The sequence below is a fragment of the Myotis lucifugus genome, unplaced genomic scaffold (genome assembly GCF_000147115.1).
Source record: "Myotis lucifugus unplaced genomic scaffold, Myoluc2.0 scaffold_109, whole genome shotgun sequence".
In the NCBI taxonomy this organism is placed as follows: domain Eukaryota; kingdom Metazoa; phylum Chordata; class Mammalia; order Chiroptera; family Vespertilionidae; genus Myotis; species Myotis lucifugus.
The window spans coordinates 271,523-286,635 of record NW_005871157.1 but is presented as its reverse complement, the minus strand read 5'-3'; the positions used below and the strand labels follow the sequence as shown (position 1 = coordinate 286,635).

The 15,113-nt window shown below is 55.3% G+C and overlaps 1 protein-coding gene and 1 long non-coding RNA gene across 5 annotated transcripts in view; one reads left to right on the top strand and one right to left on the bottom strand.

Moving 5' to 3' along the window:
• PAK6 (p21 (RAC1) activated kinase 6) overlaps positions 1–9,281 on the bottom strand; it is a 39,788-nt gene extending 30,507 nt beyond the window's left edge. Inside the window, exons 1-2 of one of the 4 annotated variants that reach the window (XM_014459420.2) lie at positions 9,160–9,281; positions 7,669–7,749 (exon numbers count right to left, since the gene is read on the bottom strand). The gene's annotated coding sequence lies outside the window, so the exon portion shown is untranslated. Of the gene's footprint in view, positions 1–7,668; positions 7,750–7,890; positions 8,958–9,159 lie in introns of those variants that run through there. The other 3 variants (XM_023757466.1, XM_006093009.3, XM_006093010.3) reach the window with 3 other exon arrangements.
• Positions 9,282–9,517: 236 nt separating this feature from the next.
• LOC106697860 lies at positions 9,518–10,283 on the top strand. The gene is made up of 2 exons (XR_001349113.2): positions 9,518–9,655; positions 10,045–10,283. It is a non-coding gene; the product is annotated as an uncharacterized LOC106697860 (long non-coding RNA).
• The last annotated feature ends 4,830 nt before the right edge of the window (positions 10,284–15,113 follow it).

Below are 15,113 nucleotides of genomic sequence, written 5' to 3'. Positions count from 1 at the left end.
GCTCCGCTTTAGGCCCAGGCAAGGGACCCCTAGCTCCTGGGACTGCCAGCTTTGCCCGTGCCCAGCTCCCAATGCAAGGCACGGTTAATCTGCATATCGCCCTGATTAGCCAATGAAAAGGGTAGCGGTCGTACGCTAATTACCATGTTTCTCTTTTATTAGTGTAGATTCCTTCATCTCCCTCTCTTCCAGGCTGTCCAACAGCTGTCCCTTCCTGTTCTTGGGGTGGCCTGAGCAGTGTCCCTCACCCTGATGGTCCCTCACCATCTCTCTCTGCTGATGAGGCTGAGAGGCAGGTGGCCACCTCTGAGGGCCTGGGAGCGTGAGTTGCGGGAGTTAACATTGCCAGGCCCGTGGGGTCCTTAAGCAGAGGAGAGAGAGAGAGATTAGCTGTAGAGAACATGGCTTCCTGCACGCTCGGAGCCCTTCTGTCTCTCTAGACTGCCAGCCCGTCTCAGCCTCAGCTTCTTGATGTGTATAAGGGGGGAGGGATGTGTATAATGGGCCAACCTCCTTTCAGAAGGTAGGGAAATGATGAGATCTAGGACATTGGAGTGCAGGGGCCCAGAGGATCAGCACCCCAAACCGGGTGAAAGGTTCTTGACCCTTGGCCCTCACAGCTGCTACAGGGACTGAGGAGGAGAGTCCCCTCTGCCGTGCCATGCACGCCTGTAGCTGCCATGGGGAGCCACTGAGCCCCGTTTGGAGTGCCCCAGGGGCAGGATGCCAGGGTTCTTCCAGGAGAACTTGCTAAGAAGTCAGTTCTGCAGATCCTGGAGCGAGAACCCAGCCCAGGGGCAGCATTGTCTGGGCCCAGTTAGGTATTTGGGAAAAGTCCATGGGGCTCTCCTGCCTGGCCGCTGCCCTGAACCTCAGTAGAGGGAAACTCCCACATCCAGAAGCCTCTAGCCCAGCGGTTCTCAACCTGTGGGTCGCGACCCCTTTGGGGGTCGAACGACCCTTTCACAGGGGTCGCCTAAGACCATCGGAAAACACATATATAATTACATGTTGTTTTTGTGATTAATCACTATGCTTTAATTATGTCCAATTTGTAACAATGAAAATACATCCTGCATATCAGATATTTACATGATGATTCACAACAGTAGCAAAATTACAGTTATGAAGTAGCAACGACAATAATTGTATGGTTGGGGGTCACCACAACATGAGGAACTGTATTAAAGGGTCGCGGCATTAGGAAGGTTGAGAACCGCTGCTCTAGCCTCTCTCCACCTTTTTCTCAAGCTCTGCACCTGTGATAGGCTCCCTGTGACAACAGAAATACACAAGGCCAGTCGTCCCCAAACGCAAACTGACACTGGGCCCGAACTTGCTTGACTGTCCCAAAGGGGCCTGGTGACCTAGACAAGCCACTCAGATGCAGGGGCCACCGTCTACCCACCCCCAGGGGCTGAAGCAGGAGCAGCGCAGGCTGGGCACCCTTCCCAGGTACAAGGGGCTCTAAGCCACCCTGGGGAGGGCTGGGAAAAGAGAGAGTCACCTCTGTGCTGAGAACACAGAGACATGATAAATTCACTTAATATCTTCTCACTATGATCACTTTGCAGGTTCTGCTCTGAATGGGCTCCAAAGTGCCATCCAAATGTCTGTTGCTGGCAGTTTCGCTCTCTGGCTGGCATTTTTGCTGGCAGGACTAACAGCTGGAAGCCTCCTTGAATGGAAGCCATTCATTGTCCTTCCTCTCCCTCCTGAGCCTCTGGTGGCTGCCCCAGTCTGAAGTGGGTGCCCAGGGCCTGACTTTAAGGAAGGACAGGTGAGTGGGGGGAGTAGGAGGCATGTGGCCGGGTAAGGGCTCAGGCCAGAGAAAGGAAAGAGTCTGAGGAAGCACAGTGTTGGCTGTCCAAGCCCCATGCACAGCCCTCCGGCTGGAGCGCCTTAACTCTAAATGCACAAGTTCTGCACAAGTTCACGGGCTGTGGGCTGTGTGGTCTTGCGGGAGCACTGACCACCTGGCTGTAGAGCTCGCTGGACTCTGCCTTCTGTGTCTGCCCTGCGCTGTGCTGTGCTCAGAGGGTCCTGGAGGCGTGCAGGCAGCTGCTGCCCTCCCTTCTCAGGGTCATTCCTTTCTGAGTCTCTGGCCCACACCTTGACTGCCCCACGGTAGCAGCCTTCGGGACCTTCATGTGAGTGCTGACATGGCAGGGGTCTGGCGTGTACGGCCACGCCCTCACTGGTGGCTGGCATGACGCCCTTGCTGGGATGATGGACCATCTGGAGGCAGCTCCTCCTCTTGTCCTGACCCCCCTTCTCCACAGGAGCCCGCACCCTTGCGCTCTCCTGGCCTTGCATTTGTTCTCCTGGCCTTCGCTCCATCCCTCCCCCGGGTCTGAGACCTCCACCTTTCTCCACCGTTCCTGACCCCAGACACACCGTCTCCAGTAAGACCCACTGCAGTGTAATACGGAAGTCTTCTTGTCCACTTGGGCCTGGTGATAGGGTGACAGACGACAGGCCTCCTGCTTCTGAGATCCAACATCTGATGATGGCCATTGGACATTTATACTCCTGCCTGGGTCAGAGTATATACCGTTGAAAAGGCTGCCTCCCCTAACCTCTGCCCAGATTTCCCTTTCATTCCTAGATGCCCTCATCATTCCCTCCTTCTCTGGCTTAAGGCAATGACAGCCTTCTAGTTAAAATGTAAAATGCTTCCTGGGGCAAATACAACTTGAGTCCATCCATTTACACTCAGAGAGTGGCCTGGGTGGGGTGGACAGAGCCTCTTCTTGGGGGCTCTGTTGACCGAGCAGGAGCTGAGCTGGGGCTCCATGTGGAGCAAGATGGGGGCAGGGGTGGCAGGACTAGGGCCCCATTAGGGCAGGAGGCACAGAGGAGTGCTGGGACCTGTCCAGCCTCCCACTTTGTCAGGTCAGGCCATCTCTCTCAAGCCATCAAGTGTCTGTCCCTCCTCGGGGTGCCTTTGATGCTGCTGCCTATGGAAAGGCAGTCTGGGTGGTGAGAGTACTGGACTGGGACCGGAGACCCCAGGCCTGACGCTGGCCCTGCTGCAGCCAGCTGTACGCTCCCAGGACCCACTGTCCTTCTCTGGGGCTCTTCTTTCCTCTAACAGTTTGGGGGCCGGATTAAACATTCTTGGGGACTTCCTTTGGCCTGCATGTGCTACGGCCATCCAAGGCCAGCTCCTTTCTGGAGCAGCCCTTTCCACCTCTGTGCTTCTACCCACTGCCCTGGGACTGTGCTCTTGACGGTCAGGGAGGCTGTGGCATAACGGGTCCCTGGCTCCCTACACCCTCTGTGCCTTTTTGCTTAATTCCACTTGAAGCCTCATTTGAAGCTGAAAGAAAGAAAATGGAGGCTGGAGGCTCTAGGCCAGGAAGCTGAACCAGAGAACCAGTCCTTCCGGTTTTAACCCTGCCGCTGCTGCAGCCTTCAGGAGCGGGGCACACAGGCAGGCGGCAGGGGGCCGTGAGCACAGTGACTGGTTCATTGCTATTTGCCTTGGGGGGACCTGCTGCACTGGGACCAGAAACCGGAACCATGTGGCAGCTGACCTGAGCTTTCTGGACTTTCTTTTCTGAGCACCCAGAGGCCCCCACTCCAGGTCCGGGGCAGCCTGAGTGTGCAGATCACAGCCCTGCCCCACCCCCTTAGCCAGAGGCTCAGGGGCCTGAGTACTTTGAGGGTTGGACAAACCAGAGCCAAGCAGGAAGATGCCGGCATTTGCCGACGACACAGCACTCCAAGGGGGCAGTTTTGTACCCCCATAGGTGTACAAAAAGGTCCTCATTGTCTTTCTATAAAGACTTGGGTCTTTGCACTGCCTGATTTGTCATAGTGAGATTTTATAGAAAACTAGAGGCCTGGTGCATGAAAATTCATGCACTGGGGGTGGGGGGTCCCTCAGCCCAGCCTGCCACTGGGGCTGCTGGCCCTCAGCCCTCACTTCTTAGCACTGGCCCCGCCCACTGGTGGGTGGGAGGCGATCTGGGGCCAGGCCAGCTGGGGGAGGGGCTGTGAGAGGTTGAGGCACAGCAGGTTGCACCCCGTCCAGCCTCTGTGGAGGCCTGGCACCAGGACGGGACCGCGCCGCTGCCTCTGTGGCTGCCTCTGCAGAAGGGGCAGCAGTGGGACCGGGGCCGCGAAGCCCCCTCTGCTGCACCGCCTCTGCGGAAGGGGCCTCGATGCTGGACAGGCCCACGCCGTGGCCTCTCCCACTCCCGCGCCGCCAGCCCTCAGTCCTCGCAGCACTGCCGTTTTGTCCAGAAGGATGTCCAGAAGGACGTCTGGAAGATGCCCGGTCTATCTGGTCTAATTAGTATATTCCTCTTTTATTAGTATAGATGCTGGCCAGTGTGGGTGTCCCTTTGCTGGGGCTGATGAGGCCACATGTAGTTATGAGGGAACCCATTTTTTGTTTGTTTGTTTGTATGCTAATTCCCACAGGATATGAAAGTCTGTCATGTTCTGGGTTTGCCTTGTTCTAGGTGAACAGAACCTGGGATTACCTTTCTTAAATTCATAGAATAATAACCCTTTGAGCCTGAGCCTTATGATTCTTGGGCATTTCTAAGTCGTGTCATGGTAGTAGAGGAGATTTCTGTGGTCTCCAGGCTGGCCCTTCTGCACGAAGCACCTCCAAGTGTGTGCTTTAGATGGGGCTCATTAGAACGCAGTTCTTCAAGGAATCAGGGCCACCCTGTGACAAGATTGCAAGCCCAAAGAAGAGTGTGACCACAGTTAAAATTTCGATTCCTTCACTATATACAGTCCACGTCAAGTTCTCAAGACTTCAAACTCTAGAACCCCCCAAAAGAAGGAAACTCTTAATAGGCTCAAATCATTCCTTAGAGAATTTCAGTGGATAAACAATTTGCTATTTGGAAAAGAATGGATCTGGTATTGCTTTCCTTCCCAGCAATATTGGGCATGGATCTATCAGCATTCTGAAAACTAGCTTTTCTTCAGGGAAGGGTTCTTCCAAAGCCACCTCCTCCATGAAGCCTTTTCTGATTCCCCTGAAGACCCCAGTGTGGTCTCTCCCTCCTGGCACTTTGTTCCTCTAACACTAATAGTCATCAATGATAACATTATCTTTGCTGAGCACTTACGTGCCAGCCATGCTGCTAAGGGTATTTGCATATAGCCTTACTTAATCTTCTCAACCGCCCTAACTCATAGGCACTATAATTATCTCCCTTGGACAGGAAAGGAAATTGAGACCTAGTGAGATGAGGTAACTTATCTGAGGTCACCCAGGCAGGAAGAGGCAGCCCCGGGCCTGACACTCACCTGCTGTTAACCATCCACTATTCTGCCTTTTCCTATATATCTCTCTGAGAATCTGTCTTCTGCCCATAACAGTAGAAGCTGTTTCTTCCTTTGTGTTTTCACTCTTGGCTAATCTTTTTTTATTCATCTTTATGAAGTTCTATGTTAAGAACCGTCTCCTGGTACTGGTCTAAATTTATAAATTATCTGGACTCAATGGCTAACAATTACCGTGATGAATCGGGGACCCAGAGTGAACAGAAGGGCAGCCCCCACCCCCGCCCATTGCTGATCATGGCTCTCGGCAGCTCGGCTGGTTTCGGGTGGGGTTGGCCCCATGCTCAGCTTTCCTTTCCCTCCTCTGCTGAAGGACTGTACACTCCCCAGGGCAAGGGCTCTGTCCTGGTCATTTCGTGGCACTTCCTCCCACCCCCTGCTCCTGCCACCAGTGTTTTGTACTTAGGAGGCAATCCCTGTTCTCTGCCTACAAGCAAGTGAGCCAGAACAAGGTGCCAACTGCCATCTCCAAGGGCTGCCTGGAGCACTCATCTTGCCAAGAAAAGACATATTCCCCTGCATGTCACACCCTTCACATCTCACCTTAGCCCTTAATGGGCCCCAGGGCTAAGCTTGGAAGAGGGGCTTCCAGTCAGCTTGCTCTCCCAGGCAGGAGGCCCAGCGGGGGCCAGGAGACTGAGAGCTCTTCCTGCCTCTGAAGCTTTCACCTTTCCATGCTCTTCCAGCCTGTGGCCCACTTCTTTCCACCAAGGCCGGTTCACAGACATGAACTCTCTTCTCAAAGCCCTCACAGGGGCAGCTGCGGAATGCCTGTGGGTGCGGGTTGTCAGCACCCTTCCTACTGCCCAAGCCTTAGAAACGGCTCCTGAGGCCTGGGCCTTCCCACTCCTGGTGTAGAGGGCATCCTGTGAGAAGGGCCCTGCTTCAGGCCACAGGTCAGCTTCCCACGAGGCCTTCAGGCCTCTGCACCCAGGACAGGTGTCTCTGGGCCCCTTGGGTAAGGAATGCAGTCTCTCAGTGTCTCCACCCACTCCCTGCTGGCTGTCCCACAGAGGTGGGCAGGCATAAGACAGTCAGTGTCCAGGGCCTCCCTCCGCCATCTTAAACTCCAGGCAGGCTTTCCCTCTCCTGCCCCCATACCTGGCCTCTACCTTCTGCTCCCTCCTGGCTCCATCAGCTGCCACCCTGCGAGCCTGCTGTTTGTCGGGCACTCCACAGCCTCTGCCACTCTGAACCCAGCTGGGCACCAGCTGCTGCTCAGCTCTGCACACATGAGAGACCCCCCCACTCCCAGGCTTGGAGTCACCTTTTGCAGCGGGGAGAGCAGGACTTGCTCATCCTGGAGCCAGGTGGGGACATGTCAGGGTTCATCCTGATGCTGGGCTCATGTGCCCCTCCTGCAGCACCTTCCCTATGCCTGGCACGTCCCAGGAACTCAGCGCACAGAGTCAGTCTGTCCTGGGGACCCATGCAGCCCCCACACTCCCCCCTTGTGGCTACCCACAGGGGCACACAGCTTCCCACCCAAATCAAGTGCTTCCAGAACAGAAGCCTTGCTCCTGGTGCTCACCCACTCCTGACTAGGCACTAGGGTTCCCCGCTTGCCCTCCTGATCTGCAGAGGGACCCCTTGCTTGGCCCAAAGGCCTGATTCCCAGCTCGATGAGCTTCCATGGGACCCAAGGGCCCGGCAGCCCAGAGCTTATCTTCAACTCTTAGAGCCCAGTTCCTGGTGTAGGAAAAGAACCCAAGCAGCCCTCGCCCCCCCCCCCCCCCCGGACTTGGTGTGTGACACCAGGGAAAGAACAAACCAGGCTATATTAGCCTCACTTCTTGGTTGGGCCCCGGCACTTTAACACCCCAAGCTCACTGGGCCTGACACCCTAGAGCAAACCAGGACGCTAGCGCCTGCAGCAGGAGTGAAGAGCCCAAGGCCCTCACTGCTCAGCCAGGCCCCCTGAACCCGGCCTGCCACTGCGTGTCAGGGTCAGAATCTGTGCCCGGTTAGGCTCTGCATAAGGGCATGACTTGGAGCTTGGGCCCCAAAGATGCTCCGTAAATATCTGTGGGATGAATACAAGAGGGGAGCGTCCTCGAGGCGGTAGGGTAAGAGGACATCCTGGAGGGTGTCCTGGTGGCACTGGCTCGGCCCAGCAGGAGGGGAGGCACAGGTGGGAACAGCAGAAATAAGCATTTCGCTCTCTAGCCGGGAAGCCAGAGGCCAGCTTGGACTGGGATGTTTCAAAATCCATCTGGAAAGGGAGTGGCAGGTAGGATGGGGCCCACAGGAACCCACAGCTGCTGCCCCTGTCCCAGATGGCACGTCGCCTGGACACCTCCACATCCCCACCCCTGCCTGGGAAGCCCGAGCCTATGTAGGTAGCCGGGACCTTACCGTGCCGCTCCTCCGGGCAGCTGGGCCTGGAGCTCCCCACTGCAGGCTGGTGCTTGTCTCTAGCCCAGGAAGCGCCACTCCCTTCAGGCAAAAAGGGAAAAAAAAGAAAAGAAAAAGAAAACCTCAGTGCTTGTCTCACCCAGCCGCTTCTCCCAAAGGCTCCTGGTTGGTGTCGTCCTGCCTCTGTGGGCACACAGCCTCCTCCCTCCGCAGCTTACTCACCGGTGTGCCCGTGAGGCTGCCAGCTGTGTGGGGGAGGCGGGGGGCCCACGCCCCTCGGCCTGACACGCACCGGAGCATGCCTCGTGGGGGCCAGGCTGCGCAGTGGCCCCTGGCTGGGCCCTGAGTATGGGGAAGCTGTGCCCTGGCCGGCGCTCTTCTCAGGAAACGCACCCGTGAGCTTGGCAGGGAACACACAGAGATGCTGACTGGCACTGCCTGGGCGAGTGACAGCATTCCTGGGTAGAAAGCTGTCTCCTTCGTGCCCAGGGCTGTCGGAAGAGGGAGCAGCGATGTGCTGTCCGGCCGGCTGGCGGGTTGGCTTCCATCCTTGGCCTGCCCCTCCGACCGCTCCCTGCCTCGGCATTCTGCCCCGTGTCTGAGCTGTGGACTCAGAGGGCCTGGGCTTGTCTGAGCGGGCGCTGCTCTCACCCTGCTCAGGCCAGGTGCTTGTGTCCCTTTTCCACAACACCCGTCTCAGGACCGGGGCTGGCCCAGCATCAGTTAGGACGAGCTGCTGCCAAATCCCGCATCCTCGGCTCTCTGTGGGCCCCCTGCTGTCCTCAGCACGGGGACCACACACACTCTCTCCCACGTGGGGCCACACCCAGCACAGAGCCACCTACCTGCCCAGGTCGGCCTAAGCCAATCCAGCCTCGCTCTCCAAATGCCACTCTGACCCTAGAAGCCACTCATTTACAGAAAAATCTCGTGGGAGGTGAGTTCAAAGCCAGCCCGGGAGGAATCCAGTCGGCATGGACCAGACTCCCCTCCTCTCCCGGCACCTCTGGAGGACAAGGCAGCCGGATCACCATATCGGCTACTGCACTTCGGTGGCTGGCGTCTCTCCCATGGCACTTCCGGCCCCCACCGCGTCTTCTATAACCTTAGGAAGGGGTGGCAGAGTCTCAGCAGGTCCCATCTTCCTCGGAGCCCAAGGCAAGGAGGGGAGGCTGGAAGGGGCGGGACTCAGATGCAGCTCCAAGTTTCCAGCTCCCAAAATAATCAGATGCAAAGGAGAAGAAAGAAACCCACGGGCCCGCAGGTGACTCAGTGCCAGTGGGCCAGCTTAGTCACCTGGATGGCTGCTCCCGCTCCCGGCACGGCAGGCGGGGAGCAGCCCTCCCCCACCTGCTGTCCACCGCTACGAGAGGGAGCGCGGCCCGGGAACGCCCGCGGGCGCAGGGCTGCGGGGCCGGCGGCGCGGGCGGCGGGCCCCAGCTTCCTTCCCCGCCACGGCGCGCCCCTCCTCCACCGCGCGCCCCGGCTCACTTTGGGATTTCTCCATTAAATCCTCAGGCAGCGACCTGCTCCAACGTTGCTTGGCAATTTTGATATCGTCGAGTGTTGCCATGGGGAGGAGAGTGATGTCATTGACATAAAAAAAACCACACCAAACCCACTGAATTTACAAATCAGCTGGGGCTGGAGCTATTTATAAAAGCCTTTTCGCCTGCCTTCCTTCACTGAGCGGGAGGAGAGGAAGAGCTGCCTGCCGGAATCAGTGGGCGCCTCCCAGCCCCGCAGCCAGACCTCCCAGGCTCCCCACCCCCGCAGCGCTGCGAGATTCAGACCTGGCTGGCCCTGACCACGGCTGGGCTGAGCTCCCTTGCCGGGTCTCAGCTGGTTTTGCTGTGAGTGGCACACAGGGAGTGCTGGGCAGCGTGAACGCTGGCGTCCTGGGTTTGCAGGGACCAGTGAAACCAGCCACTCAACCGCCCTGGACGAATCATGCCCCCTCCCCCGCCAGAAACCAGGGCGTGTGCAGGTGAGTATCGTGAGCTCTTCTGCGCATGCACCTACCGGTCAGCTGCCCTGAGCGCGCCAGGTGGAGCCCAGCCTGCCGCGGTGCCCTCTCTCTCCCAGCCTCCCGCCTCCTTCACTGGCTCCTTTACTTCTCCCAGAATCCAGCTGTGGGTGCCCAAGCTCCAGTTCTGACTCCCTAACCCTCTCTCCCCACACTTACCACGCTCGGGTGGAACGCCGTCCTCTCCGTGGCTTTGAAAAGCTCACGGCGGGGCCCAACACCCTGGCCCCTGACCGGCCAGCTCCTGCTCCCAGGGCCCACTGTTGCTGACAGGTGGGAACCTGGCCCTTATTTCCGAGGTGGCATTAGGCTGCTCATATTATATTGGAAACTCATCCATTTTCTTCCAGAGTAAAGCAACGTGGCATTTGGTTAAAAGCCCAGGCTATGAGTTTTCGCTCTCCTGACTTCAAGTCCCAGCTCTGCTCATCAACCAAGTGACCTCGGCATGTTATTTAACCAACTAAACTCAATTTCCTTATCCACAAAATGGGGGTGATTTTGCCCAGCTTCCAGGATTGTGGGAATTAAGTGAACAAAGCTCCTGGCACAGGAGCTCAATAAACATGAATTTTCTTCTTAGCTGTCATGACTGTGTTGCTCATTACTTATTCTTATCCACCTACCAACTGGTGGCAGATTAATCTTCCAAAACCGGGACCTCAGTCACTTCCTGTGCAAAGGTCTCAAGCTGAACACATACACAATTTGATTGAACTGCACAGTATTGGAGCACATGGCATTAATCATAAAAACTTCAATTAGTCAGGTCCTCCAACTACCAGCCATGGAACCCACCTTAACTCCATTTCGAGCAAGAAAGAATTTTTTTTTTATAGCCATCAGGTAACTAATTCCCAGCACTGATGAGAAGTCTGGAGCATCAAGTTAGGACAGAAGCCAGGGCAGCCCCAAGGTCTCTAGGCATCAGGACTGACCTGGACAGAAGTGCTCCCACCACACACTCCACCTAGTGCACCTCCACACCTAGTCCAGAGCAGGGTACCTCTGGTTGGCCGCCTCAGGTCATGTATCCACCTTTGGTGGTGGTGGGGTAGCCTGGGCACAGTGCTTCTGTCACCAGACACGATGTGGTGAAGATTAGGGTGCTGTTTCTAAAGGAAAGGGTGATGGAGGCCCCAAACCAGCCAAAGGTCACCATAGCATCTTTGGCACTTTTTCTAATAATTTTAAATTTCTAAGTGTCATAGTCTGTAATTGTTGATTCTTTTTTTAAAAAAATATATTTTATTGATTTTTCACAGAGAGGAAGGGAGAGGGATAGAGAGTTAGAAACATTGATCAGCTGCCTCCTCCACGCCCCCTACTGGGGATTTGCCCACAACCAAGGTACATGCCCTTGACCGGAATCGAACCTGGGACCTTCAGTCTGCAGGCCCACGCTCTATCTACTGAGCCAAACCGGTCAGGGCTAATTGTTGATTCTTGTGTTGTCTTCATGGACTGCGGGAAGCCATTGCTTGCCAATACTGTCACCAAGGAACGCGGAAGGCCGATGGACCTTGGGCATTAGCAGGGCTGATGCTAAGGACGGATTGTTCGTGTTGAGAAAGCGGTGGCTCAAGGCAATTTCCTAACCTGATAATCCTTTTACTGTTTACCAGACTTTACCTTTGATATGCCTGTATGCCTTGCTAAAGGGCAAATGTGTATTCAAGCAAATAAATAGTACACCAGGCCAGAAGTTGGTGTGTCTCTTCAAGAAAGAGGCTCCACCTGGCCCCCCATGCCTTCTAAATTCATATTTCTTGTATAGCATTTTCATTTGTGTATCGGCCCCTCCTTCAGTTCCTGAACCCAGCCATGCAGGTCGCGGCAAGGGACTTCTGAAAACTGATGGCCTGCACAGTCTCATTTCTCTGCTCTATAATGTTGCATGACTTATTGATTTGGTGAAAATATCTGCAAACTGACATCCACTTCTTTCACAGGTTGTAGAAAGGGGATTGTGTGATCTGCCAGCCTTTGGAGAAGGTGTGAAGCTTGACTGCCTGTTGCTCCTGGGCCAGTGGTGTGCCCTGTGCCCTTCTTTATCCCAGTGGACTCACCTCTCTGCTCATCCCAGTAGGCTGTGAGCGCTCTAGGGCAGGAATCCCAGCATGGTGCTTGGCACATAGGAGATGCTCATGCAAATGAGCATCTTTGTTGAATGAATGAATGACTGAATGAACATCTGAAGAGGTTCTGTGCTCTGGCCACCCCTACTTGAACTGTGGTGAATTATGGAGCTGAGAGGAATTCTAGGATTATCAGCCCCACCCCTCTTTCCAGGTGAGAAAACTGCAGTCTAAAGATTAGGTGACTCAGCAAAGCCACATTGGAAATTGGAGGCAGAGTCAGGACTGGAACGTGGTTTTCCCTCCTGCAGGCCTGTGGTTCCCTTTGCTGTCCCGCAGGTCCATTCTACCTCAAGCCCCAAGTGTGGTTATCTGTAATTTAGTCAAGGCAGCAGTGGCGATGTCACCACAGGCATTTCTGCCTTTGAATCTTGGCTCCCTAGGTTGCAGCAATGCAAATCAGCCACGATGATGTCCTTATAATTTCTTTCTTCCTTTTTTTCTTTCTTATTTTTATTTCTTAATCCAAGGGTATTTCTCCATTGATTTTTAGAGAGAGTGGAAGAGAGAGGGAAAGACAGAGAGAAACATCCATGTGAGAGAAACACATTGAGGTACGTGCCCTTGACTGGAATTGAAACTGGGACCCTTTGATCCACAGGCTGATGTTCTATCCACTGAGCAAAACCAGCTAGGGCAACAATCTATACTAATAAAAGGGTAATATGCTAATTAGACCAGATAGACCGGACATCTTTCTGGACAAAGCCTCAGCAGCTGCGAGGGCCAAGGAGAACCGGCAGCCACAGCGGCCGGCAGTGGGGCAATGGGGTCACCTCCCGCAGAGGGAGGCCAGACTGTGGCCTAAGCCATCAGTAGGACATCTCTGAGGACTCCCGGACTGTGAGAGGGGGCAGGCTGGGCTGAGGGACACCCTCCCAGTGCACAAATTTTTGTGCACCGGGCCTGTAGTTTCTTAATAAAGTCTTTCACTTGAAGCTCTTTTGTTTTTGAAAATGGATATATACTTACAGCCTCAAAAACAGCTTGCCTCATCTGCACCATTTTGGTGAGTCAGGTTCAGCTGGAATGATTGCCCACATCAACGATATCTTACTGCATGATTTTAAAAGAATCATCTGGAGATATGTTTAGAAAGGCCATGTAACAATGAAGTCCTAAAATTTTCCTGAACTAATGCTTCATAGGTTTTCCCAAAGAATGAAGTTTCAGAAACAAAGTCTAGGGTTCTAGCATATGGGAAAAATTCCCGTTCACTGCCAGATTTTTCTAGATCTTTAGATTCTTCTACACACTTCCCACCTTCTTGTGCTGCATGGATAGAGGGTGCCTTACACAGGTTTTCTGACGGCTGAGTGGGCCTGTCTTCACCTGCCTACACTCGTCAACACCTCGCACCTCAGGGCCAGGAAGGGAGGAACAGATTCTGCTTGCCTTCACCTCCTACCATCCAAGCCAGGGCAGGCTCCAGAGAGAAAGCCTGGGATTAACGAGCAGGTGTTGTCACTGGAGGCGCCTCCTGCACTCCAAGGCTGCTGTTACCTCAGAAGTGTCCCTCAGCCCTGGGCCTCCAGGAGAGCCAGGCCAGAGGCAGGGGCCTCACCTCCAAGAGATGTTCCCAAATGGCTTCCTGCATGGCAGGTGGGGTGCCTGGGGAGCAGATGCCTCCAGGGCACCCACCCAGCCTCCACGGCGTTGGTAGCAAACGGGAGGATGACCAGGTCAAGTCCTGAAGGTCCAGTAGGAAGGATGCTTACGGGCCTGTCAGATAAAGATGCTCTGGGGACCTTCTGTGCCCGCTCCTCTGGCCCTGCTCCTCCTCCCATCCAGTGTGTGTGTGTGTGTGTGTGTGAGCGTGTGTGTGTGCGCGCATGTGCGCATGCCCAGGGTAGTGAAGTGCCCTGGGGGCAGGGCCAGCTGTGTGGGGGATGGCCGGCAGGGGCTTCTATCCTGCTCCATGGAATAGGAGTGCCCACTGGGATGCAGGTTGGGGGGTTTCTCCAGGAACTCGTTCCTTTAACTAGAGCACATTGGAAAAGCCTGGGAGGAGTTACAACCAACAGCCCTGCCGCCAGGCTGCTGCCACTCTGGCCTTGATCAGAAGGCCCAAGGCTGGCCCTCTGCCTAAAAGCAAAGAGGGAATGTGGAGGCGTTCCAATAGCCTAGTCTAGGCTGCAGAACCTGCCTGGACCAAGGGGCAGGGGAGTGGGAGGAGGTGAAGGGACCATAGTGCTGTCTGACAGAAAACAGGGCTTATGTCCTGAAAAGCTGGTTTAGCATCCCCCATGCCTCTGGGGCACCTGGAGGAAGCCAGAAGAGATCGTGGCAGTGGCATGGTCAGCGGGGAGACACCCAGAGAAGGGAGGGTCAGGTGGTCTTCCCATGTTGCCCAGCCCATCACGGTGCTATAGGGGGCATGAGAGGGGGGAGCACAGACCAGAATCTCATCAGCATTAGGGGTGACCCCGGCTAGGGGTTCTGCTGTTGACCTCCAGAGTTTCCCCTCAGGAGAAGCAGTATGCTTCAAGTAATGGGTTGCTTTTCCAGGGGTGGATGGAAGTGTGAAAATACTTGGTTTTGTGAGATGGGGTGTCAGCAGCTGAAAACAATTCTATGAAGTATTTGGCATGTGCCAGCGTAGTATGGCTAGGATCTTTCTCCACCTGTTAGTTCATTGAATCCTCAAAACACCAAAAGGTCAATGTTATGATCCCCATTTGTACAGATGAGGAATCAGGCTCAGAGTACTGCCCTGGTGCTCACTGTGACCCCCGTGGCTGAGGCAGGCACTCCTGGGGCAGCTCTGGCTCGACTGTTGGTGGGTGACACCGCACAGAGGCCTGAAGGGAGCCCACAGTTGGGGTCTGACCACACCTGCTCCGATGGGCTGAGTGCTGCCTCCGATGGCTTTCGTCCCTCTGGGACAGCGCGGGCCTTTAGACTTCAGGAGGGAGTCAGCACTCACGCCCAGTTCGGTGGCTGGGAGCAGGCCTTTCCGAGGGGTCAGCCTGTCCTGGGAGCAGCCTTTATGGGCGGGTTGACCCATCTCTGTCAGAGCTCGGAAAAGGTGGGACTAGCAGAAACTGGCTAGGCTGTCGCTGAGACGGAGTGAAAAGAAAGGTGAAATGGGCATCCCTGTCCGCTAGGCTGGCCCCAGGCACTTCAGGAGTTGGACCCTGAGGTATTAATAGCAATGTGAGGGGCGGCTCAGAAACTGGTCAGAGCAGAGTTACACACAGCAGAGTCCCAGGGCTGGATCACAATTGTGTCCTCTTTTCAGCAGAGGATGTGAGGGTCTTTGCCAGCCCAGCCTGTCCACC